Here is a 9973-nt window from a genome sequence, read left to right as displayed (position 1 = left end):
TTTCTATTAACTTATTTTCTCCTCATTTTGAATCACATTTTCTTGACCATTATGTTTATGCAAGTAATTTTTTAGATGGTGAACAGAGTGAATTTTATATTGTTGAGTGCTGGATTTCATTATATTTCTTTTAAGAGGGTTAGATTTTGTTCTAACATTCAATTAAGTTACATGCAGGTTAGATGAAAGCTTATTTTTAAAACTGTTTATTGGTAAACATCCAAAATAGCTTTTTTCCTATGGTTAATTTTGCCCCACTACAAGATGTGACCTCTTTTGACCGAATGTCTTGTGTATTCGTCAGCATCTCTTTATTTTGACTGTTGGGAACTTGAAAGATTCTCAGTTCCGTGTGAGCTATGGGATTTGTCCTGCTTCATAGCTGCCTGGTAATTGCTCTTTCCCCAGAAATTATTTTTCCTAGCCTTGTGAAGTTTCATCCTATAAACATAAAGATTGGTATTTAGTTCACAATTCAAGTAGACCCCTAAGCAGATTTCTAGGCTCTTGCCCAATGCATCTCCCTCTTCTCTTGTACTCTGCCCTATAAACTTCAGCCATCTCAATCTCCCCAAACTCCAATCTGTCTCATCAATTCAACAATACTTCTGGACTCTACTTGGATTCCCCTTCCCTGTGCTCTTTTATAAATTGTCTCCAGGCTAAAAGTGGAGGAAACTTTAGGGCTCACCTCATTTGTTTCCCTTCTCTAAGAGACCACAGTGTTGCGCTACCTCTTTTTCAATATCTGAAACTGTTATTTTCGTCTACTTTTCTAGTTGTTTGTGGTAGGAAGGTAATCCCAGAGCGTGCCACTATCTCAAGACCAGAAGTGAAAGCTCCAACCAAAATCTTCTTCTTAAGGAAAACTTAAGAACACATCATTATTTTTTTTCATAGTATTTGTGCCCTCAAAAATTTCATCATTTCGATAATTATATTTGCAAAGTATTCTGGAAAAGCCTATTTATCATGGACTCCACAAAGATACCACATTTCTGATGTAGAATAAGACCAATCAGATACAACTGAAAATGGTAAGCATGGCCTGTTTTATGGTCAGTTCTCCCACCATACTTGTAGGCTCTGACTCTTATTTCCAGAGTTCATCTTAGAGAACAGGTAGGCCAGATTCTCAGGTTTGTGACCAAGGTTTTGGTTCTAGGCGAACAGTCTCATGTTCTACATAGACTTCAGGGTTACTATCTGTCTTTTTAAGGAAAAGTACGTTTTACTGCGCTTAGATGCTGTTTCAGTTTGATTTGTACCAGAAGAGCAACAATGCTGTATATTTCTTACTCTTCTTTCTCTTGGAAAAATCATCTTTGGCAGTAATCTGGAGATAGTTTATAGTGTGGATGTAATCCTTCTGAGAGTGGAAAAGACCTCTTTTAAAAATAATAATAGGAATGATAATAGTTATAACTAGTAATGTAACATAAATCATTTACTGGGGATAGAAATAATCAATAGAAATAATCATGAAGGATCTATATTAAATGAATGCACTAACCAGTAAATTTTATTACTGATATTCAATGGATACTAGAGTACAAAGCATGATAAAATGACTTTTGCTACAAGATATGCCCCCTTTCTGTCTCTAAATATTCCTTCACTAGCCTAGGAGAGTCCCTCTTGTTGGATCTACTCTACTGTTGGACAAGATGTGTTAGTGGCTTGTTGAGCACCTGAACGTGTGCATTTCCAACTTGTATCAGGAGCATTCCCTCCCCATTTCTAGCTGGCAAGCAAATAAAACATGATAGCTCTTTCCAAATATAATAAGGGATGATGTAGTTGAATAAACCTATCAATTTTGATTTTTTATTTGTTCATTAGCGTAGGGATTTTTTTTTCTTTTCTTTTTGTAGTTTTGCACTATTACAGTCTCAGGGGGGAAAAATCCCAGAAGATGAACTCACTCATAAAGGTGAAAGACTATTTTCTTTTAAGCGTTATTCAAAAGAAACATTATCTTTAGAGAGCTGAGAAAATTTGCAATGACCTCTCAGGATGAATTTGTAGAGGTTTCCTAGGAAGATTTTGATTGCTAAGCTATACTCATCTATTTTTTATTTTAATAATTTTCTGTAAAATATTAAAATAAGATTCATTTCAAAATATCCTTGGAGCTGCTCCTTAGTTAGCTACAATTATATATCAGAGCTGGATGCTACCTTTTACATTCACTGCCTCTATTTAGTTTTGTGTACCATAAGTATAAAGTTAAAAAGGAAAAATCCTCCTATTTGGACATATGTTAAGACTGTAGTTGATTCTTCTTATCACAAATGAGAGAAATACCATTGGACATCACCTGGAAGGGAGCCACTGAATTTTTCAAGTTTAAAGAAGACAATGTTATTATGCTTGGTTCTTCCTAATAGATTTAGATGGTAGGAGCTAGTCTGGGATGGTCCTCCTAGGGACGCATGGTAGATATTTCTGAAAAATAGAGGGCATGCATGTTCTAGAACAATAAGGGACCTTCTGATTACCTGACATGCTTCTCTGGATGACTATTTGGTTACCAGATTAGAAAAGGACCACACATTTTTCTAAATTGGAAGTGGAGGAAAGCAGAAAATAAACTCTTTAAGTAATAAAATAATTCAGCACTTGAAAAGAAGCTAAATTGGGGCAATGTATTGTATTATTTGTATATTATAAATGAATCGATACATGAAAAATGCTTACAACTATGTAGAGAAATCAGTATAAGTGTTATTACATTGATTGAAACAATCCTCAGCTGCCTCCAAACTGAGCCATTCATTAGAAAATGGGGGACTTGTATATACAATGAGGCTTGTTCTGGGTAATCTGTTATCAGAGCTATAACTGTTTGGACCATAAAACTTCATCTTATTTCATCACTAACCTATCACTAACCTGGAATCTCATGAAGAAGGCCTTCTGCATGATTGACATGATTAATTTTTTTATGCTAAAAAAATTCTGCCTGCAATTTGAGTCTCACTTTAGCTACATTGTTTTCTATCTTTTTCTTTTCTCAGCATATTTTTTCAAACAGAAGAAAGACAGCAAAACATTCTAGATGAATTAAAAAAGAAAAATGATGAGAAGAGAGGGACCTGGTAAGTAAGAAAAACAAGTAAAGTTATATGCATTTTTCTCTGAGAACTGACTTAGATTTATATCTCATAAGTTTTTATATATAATATTCCATTATAATTAATATCCAAAGAGTTGGCCATTGCAGTTTTTGTTTCCTCTTTGACCTGAGGTCCTTAAACATGTGTTCTTTCATGCCCTCCCTCTATCCCTCCTTCATTCCTTCCAGTTTTTATTTCTTAAACTTCCAAATAATTAGAGAGTTTTTGTGTTTTTCTAATGATTATTTCTAATTTTGTTTTTGCATTGTGGTCAGATATGGTCTGTACCTTTTCAACAGTTTGAAATTGTTGAGACTTATGTCACTACTTAATATATGGTTAGATTTCACAAATATTCCATGGAAGCTTGAAACTGAGATGCACTCTGTAAATTTGGCCTTTATAAGGACATTAACATGATTTTTACTTACTATTATTTTTATCTGCCTAATTTAAAAAAATGCAATAATTATGTTAACTTCTTCAGATTTATGGTAATTTATTTTTAAAGTTTTAAACTATATAACAGCATGCTATTTGTTACATAATATTTATGTAATAAATATTACAGATAATATTCATTGTGAATTTTTACTTCTTAACAAAATGACTTATTATTACTGCTTTTTTCTTTGATTTCTATTTTGATATTTGTAACCCATGTTTCTTGTTGTTGTTCTTGTTGTTCTCTTTCTTCTCCAGGGACTATTAGCAGAATATGTCTTTATTTCACCTTTTATCTTAACTTTGCTGAGTACTTTATTTTGAGTATATCGCTTATGAATAATGCAGAGTTGGATTTTCTTTTTTGACCCAGTTGAATCTTTCCTTTTAATAGATAAGAGTATTCCTTTTACATTTATTTTTAGAACATATATTTATTACTTCTTTTATCTCATGTCATGTTTTCTGCCTTCTCCCATTTATTCTCTGTCAATATAGTGTCTGATTTTTCTTTAATTTTTTTCCAGTAATTTCATATATTAAAGACATATTTAGTTTTACTAATGATTTCATTTAGACCTTGAGTTACTAATATAAAATAGTATTTAATGACAATTACCTATGAGGATGAATAATTTGTCAGGGATAACATTTATTTCCATTTTCTAAGTTTTTCTTGGTATACTCTGAGAGTTTTTCCCAGATAATTACTGCATTGTTAAAATAGTATTCTTTTTAAATTTTTATCTTTTCTTTTAAGAATTACATTTGCATCTTGTTTTATAACCTTATTTGCTAAGTCATTTAAATTAGATTATATGTTTTAATTCTGTATCTGGGCCTTTCATACCATTGTATCTCCATCTGTGAGTCCTTGATTTGCAGCTCCTCTTTGCCACTGGTACATATCCTCAGCTCATTTTTCTTTCTGTTTTAAATTTATTTTTATTTTTCTATTATTTATTTTTTTTTAACTTTTATTAAATTTATTGGGGTGATATTGGTTAATCAAATGCTATAGGTTTCAAGTGTACAATTCAATAAAACATCATATGTATATTGCATTGTGTGTTCACCATGCAAAGTTAAATTTCCTTCTGTCACCATATATTCAAGCCATTTTTCTAAGTAGAATACGTGGGCTGTATACTTCCTGAAGATTTGCATGTTTGATGAGATTTTTCTGTTATCTCTGTATGAAAAAGACACATTACTAAATGATAGAACTCATGAGTCATGGTTATTTCCCTTAAAAATTAATGTGATTCTCTTCTCTTTTGGCATTCAATGTTGCAGAGAAGATGTCTGACTCATCTGTTGTTTTTTTTTTTTTAATTTTATCATAGTTAATCTGGAGTGTTAGATGTTGTTGGATAATGTTATTAGCTTGATCATTCAGCACCCTAAATGGGATGAGGGAACCTGGGTCACATATGGATCAAAAAGTCGGGGATTCTATACGTTTGTCACAAAAGTTGTGTTTCAACTCTTTGCTGAAATTATCACACCAGAGGCCAGATATTTTATATTGTCCCAAACTAGCTCTAATTTGGGAATGTATTTTAATATACAAGGAGAAACTGGCCGGATAGGTAAAATTTTGAATGAGAGGAAACTTGGAGCTAGCAGTTTCATTGATGGCCCCGCTTCAATATGTGCTGCAGTTAGTGCCAACAGAAAAAGTGTCTCCATGAGGCCTGGTCTTCATCCATCTCATAGTCTTGCCCTTTCTCAGTGGGCTTCAGGTCCTGCCTCCTTCCTCATTTTAGGAAAGTGCTTTTCTGGGTCAGAATGAGTCCGTGTTGCTATTGAGAAACTGAGTAGACAGCAGGCTGAGTTGCTGCCAAGTTTCCTGTTGTGCCCATAGGTTTGCTTTTTCCGCCTGGCTCCTATAGGCTCTGAATCTGGGTCTGTCCCATCCATTGCCCACCGTCACATCTCTTGCTGTCATTCCTCATTATTAGAGATTGCTGGCGAAATTTGTCAAGATTTGCTTCACTTTCCACAGCACTGGATGCATCCTTCCAGGGTGGGGAACCTGAGTTGGCTCTTGGTGAGATCTTTGGATGCTGTTTCAACTTGACTTTATAGATAAGATTATCTTCTCTGTTTTTGACAACATGCCTTATTTTCAGCACTGCAGAAGTGTTTCCAGTATTTTACTTTTATGATTTTGTCTGGTTTTGGGAGGAGGATTTGAAACGAGTTGTTTCACTGTCACCTTCCCAAGAATTTAGATTACAGAGAATTTTTCATAAATTGCAGTTTATTTCCTTCCTAAGAATCAGAAAGGTTGTTTTACAAATTCTTTCTTGGGGTCACTCTCAGAATGTGGCTTAGCTCATTTGTTTTTCACTTAATTCATATTAACTTCCTTTGGACTTGTCTCCCAAATTTGGGGGTTCTCCTTTTTTATTGAATAGTAATTGTTCTCTCGGTAGTACATGATTCAGTGGCAATAATACATTCACTTGAACAGGGGATGATAATCAAATCAAAAGAATAAATACATACTAATCATCTGAAAAACTGTGGCCATGAGGACTGTCATGTAGAAATTCAAAATCACTCAGAAGCCAAATCTCAAAGAAGTTACATCCTTTTCTTAGTCCATATGGAATAGACCCATAGTACCTAGAATCTGTAGAATTCTGTAGATTATTACTTTCTAACCAAACATGATCTGTTGACACCTAACTATAGCTTTTAAAGAAATCTGATGGACTATATTTTTGTCTTCTTCTAAACTAATTACTCTTTTACAAATAATTGATTTTGAATCACTTGGACTATTTTTTGCAATCACAATGTCACCTCTTTTGATGCCATAAAAATGCCAACTAAGATTTTCTGCAAAGACAATATCTGAATTTGGAATTGTAGGCTTCGATGATGGTCAGAACACACTACAACATCACCAATATGTTCAAAAGCACCATGAGCTATGTAGCCATACTGACTAGTATAGCCAATAAGTCGAAAGGTTTTTCCCAGGACACTATGAAGCAAAGTTCTGTGTAGACTCTGCCACCACTGACCACAGATCTGTTCTACAATGCATTCAGTTTTTTCTTAGTTGCAGGGCATCCAGAAAAAAGCATCTAAAGCATGTCTCAAAGCATATATGGGTGATTTATAGCTTCAGGATTCCTCTGACCCCAAAAAGACCAGGAGGCTCTCACTCAGGGCTCAGGTGTGTCTTTCTCACTTGGGCCCTGGAAAAGAGGCACTCCTTTTTTGAGGCCTGTGATCCACAGTGCTCTAACCACACTAGCTCTAGAGGGGTAGGGTATGTGCCTGAGGGAAATGGGCTTAATTGCACTGAGTAGGCCTGTTTGCAACTTTACTTATTCATGGGCCACCTGTAGGGTGGCTGATGGCCTGCAGAGTGATCAAAAGTATTGGGATGGGCCTCACTCCATGCTTTCAGTGTTCCAGGCCTGCCTCCTACTCACAGACACAATTTATTTTGTAAAATACTCTGGAAAAATTTAACTCCTTGGTTTCCCTGTGCCCTGGAGGGTGCTGTTGGGCGTCTTCCCCCATCCATCAAGTAATGAATACCAAAAAAGGCAAACAAATCTCAAGTATAGTTGGGAAGATAAATCTATTGCAAATAATAATGGCATAGTACAAAAGCAAACATAAAAGATTTTTGGATTATCTTTGCTGTTGAACATTATTATTGTTAACATGGTGAGTTGACTAATAATGTTGACTTGTTCTTTATATTGATAATTCCTTACTCCCCCATTCCTTAACTTATAGAAATGATTTCACATACCAGCAGGCACATTTCAGTTGCTTTCAACTTGGCACCTTCGCCGTCTTTTTCAGTGTTATCTTTTAACCATTTCTACCAAATGAGATTTAGATTTTGAATGTTATATATTTACATTATCTTTTTAAAGCATTTAAAACATTTAAAATATTTTAAAATTAAATTTATTGGAGTGACATTGGATAATAATATTAGATGAGCTTCAGATGTACAATCTATAATACATCATCTGTATATTGCATTATGTGCTCATCACCCAAAGCCTAGTCTTCTTTCGTCATCATATATTTGACCCCCTTTACCTTCTTCGTCCTCCTCACACTCTCATTTTTTTCTATAAAAAAATGTGCATTACAGTTTATGTTGAGGGAATTAAGAGTGGTGTCCTAGTTTAGAACATTTTTGTTCTTTCTGACATTTAGTAAGCTGTTAGAAAAAGCTGATGACTGTAGCTTACTGGCTTCAATTTACATCAGTTATTTAGTAAATTGAGTGAGAATACATTGAGCTTATTTTTAGAATGTTCCTTTTTATAAATATATTATGTACATCACGCAGACTTAGCAGCCCGACTAGTGTGGGAAGTGAACTTGTCACATGTCACTCCCTTTGCAGGGTCAGGTGTAATAGAATCTTAGAGAAGGAAGTACGGACCACTAAAGAAGACTCCAGATGATTCAAGTAGCAGTGTTTATAAACCTCTGAGTCAGTAATAATTCTGCACTGAAGCACAGTGCTACGGACACCGTTTGGTTAAATGGAGAGTAGCATGAATTAGAGCTGAGCCCACTTGTGGTTCTTATCTGTGGACATTTGTCATTATGAGTAAGCAAAATATTTAGCATAAGACCCCTTTCCCTCCAGGTTAATTTGTATACTTCTTCACAAACAAGAAAAGCAAATTTAAACTCTTTCTTTCGATTATTTTTTAAAAATAATACAAACAGAAAAAGAGTACCTTGTATAAGTTCATTTGAAATGAAAATTTGAAGTCTAATTAGATTTTTAAAAGACAAGACTAGAATTTCTTGAGTTCTTAATACCAGAAGCATTACAATCATGTGCTGTTGGTCTTAGGATACTCACTTTACAAATGATGAAACTGAGGTTTATTTTTCAATTAATAACATTAGAAACTGAGGTTTAGAGACATTAAGAGCTTACTTAAAGTAATGCAGCAAGTAAATAATTTTCAGTCGATTCAAATTCATATCTCTGCTCTCAGACAGACCAAAGTTCTTTACACTGTACTTTCTCCTCTGGTGGAAAGAAATGAATCTCCATGTCAAATGAGCCAAACTTCTAAACTCAACTCAGGTTAAAGGAAAACTGCCTAAAATTTTATTCACTAAATGATGAAGTCAACATCAGACATCATTTAAAAATTTTGGAGGATAGAAGCATAATGTAAATGAATACAATACTTGTCTATCTTTGGTTTGGTATTGGTAAAATTATAACCTCCAATTTTCATTCTTTTTTCTTTTGAAGACAGATTCAGGTCAACTTTGTCAAATTTGATATATGTATATCTAAAATTTTTCTTTTAGAATGACATTGGATTATGATGAGTTTCCCCAGTAGAATATGTGTGGGACCAAGTACTCAGACTTATGACATCAGTTGACAATGTGGAGACAGACTCCATGAGGGATTTTAACAAGGTTAGGAATCATTCAGCTCAGCAACACTTTGCAAAGCAGCACATTCCTTCCGCCTCCCAGGGCAAGACTCCAACTGTCCAAAGTAAATTTGGCTCCTTGAATGTTTGGACTAATCCTTTGCTGGTCAGGATGAATTTGCAAAGAGTGGGAAGTGACTGCAGAAACATTATGTTATAACCCTTTAGCATGGATCGTCCTTGGAGCTACAGAAAAGAAACCATAGAGAACGGGGATCCTTACATATTTGAATTAACAAAGTAATACATCATATACCCTTACATATATTAATTTATTTAGGAGTCATGTGTTGTCAAATTTTTATTTTTCAATTAATAACATTAGAAAAATGCTGCCAATAACTATCATTTCAAAAAGAAAGTCCACTTTTAAACCCAAAAGTGGAAGGACATAACATCAGGATGTAGAACCACCTTCTAAGTGGAATAGATTTAGCTTCATTGAAAACTCACTATATTGCACTTATCTCTGAATTTTGCCTCAGCTTGATGGAAGCTAAGCCATGGGTCAGCACTGTCTATAGGCTACTGCCAGATAGCCCCTCAACGTGAAGCATTTAGAAGCCAAACATGGGTCCTAGAACTTTGGTTCACTCACTAGACCTGAGGGAATCTTGGAAAAACGTGTCCTCAAAAAGAAGACCAGAACAGTGTCTTGTACATACTGTGTGCTAAAAAAATGTTTGTGGTTGAAACTGAAGAGAGATGAATGTTTGTTAAGTACCAGGACTGAATCTAGGGAGAAGCCAGTGGAGGGGACAGAGAGTCTCGAGGTCTCCCTTCAGGATGCCTGCTCCTCATTCATTATCTCACTGATATCGCACACTGGGGAGATGAGGAGGCGGCAGCATGAGGCTCAAAAGCCCTGTCCTAAGGAACCAGACAGTCTCTGCTGGAGGTCCATATTGGAAGGACCAGTCTAAGGCCATGCTGCAGCAGCACTGACTG

General features: G+C 35.0%; 1 pseudogene; it reads right to left on the bottom strand.

The window, feature by feature from the left end:
* Positions 1-6076: 6076 nt before the first annotated feature.
* The window catches only part of LOC102878330, an 18541-nt pseudogene continuing 14644 nt past the window's right edge, over positions 6077-9973 (bottom strand).

The sequence above is a fragment of the Pteropus alecto genome, unplaced genomic scaffold (genome assembly GCF_000325575.1).
Source record: "Pteropus alecto unplaced genomic scaffold, ASM32557v1 scaffold267, whole genome shotgun sequence".
Lineage (NCBI taxonomy): Eukaryota > Metazoa > Chordata > Mammalia > Chiroptera > Pteropodidae > Pteropus > Pteropus alecto.
Note: the sequence above shows the minus strand (reverse complement) of the source record. Positions and strands in the feature narration are given on the sequence as shown.